A 653-nucleotide genomic window follows, 5' to 3' on the forward strand; every position below is an offset into this window, starting at 1 on the left:
AGAAATCAAAGAGGAAATCAAAAAATATCTAGAAACAAATGACAATGAAAACACAATGACCCAAAACCTATGGGATGCAGCAAAAGCAGTTCTAAGAGGGAAGTTCATAGCAATACAATCCTACCTTAAGAAACAAGAAAAATCTCAAATAACCTAAGCTTACACCTAAAGCAATTAGAGAAAGAAGAACAAAAACCCCCCAAAGTTAGCAGAAGGAAAGAAATCATAAAGATCAGATCAGAAATAAATGAAAAACAAATGAAGGAAACGATAGCAAAGATCAATAAACCTGGGGGCTTCCCTGGTGGCGCAGTGGTTGAGAGTCCGCTTGCCGATGCAGGGGACACGGATTCGTGCCCCGGTCCGGGAGGATACCACATGCCGCAGAGCGACTGGGCCCATGAGCCATGGCTGCTGAGCCTGCGCATCCGGAGCCTGTGCTCTGCAACGGGAGAGGCCACGACAGTGAGAGGCCCATGTACCACAAAAAAAAAAAAAAAAAAAAAAAAAAAAATCAATAAACCTAAAACCTGGTTCTTTCAGAAGATAAACAAAATTGATAAACCATTAGCCAGACGCATCAAGAAAAAAAGGGAGAAGACTCAAATCAACAGAATTAGAAATGAAAAAGGAGAAGTAACAACTGACACTGC

The sequence above is a fragment of the Physeter macrocephalus genome, chromosome 1, assembly GCF_002837175.3.
Source record: "Physeter macrocephalus isolate SW-GA chromosome 1, ASM283717v5, whole genome shotgun sequence".
Classification (NCBI taxonomy): domain Eukaryota; kingdom Metazoa; phylum Chordata; class Mammalia; order Artiodactyla; family Physeteridae; genus Physeter; species Physeter macrocephalus.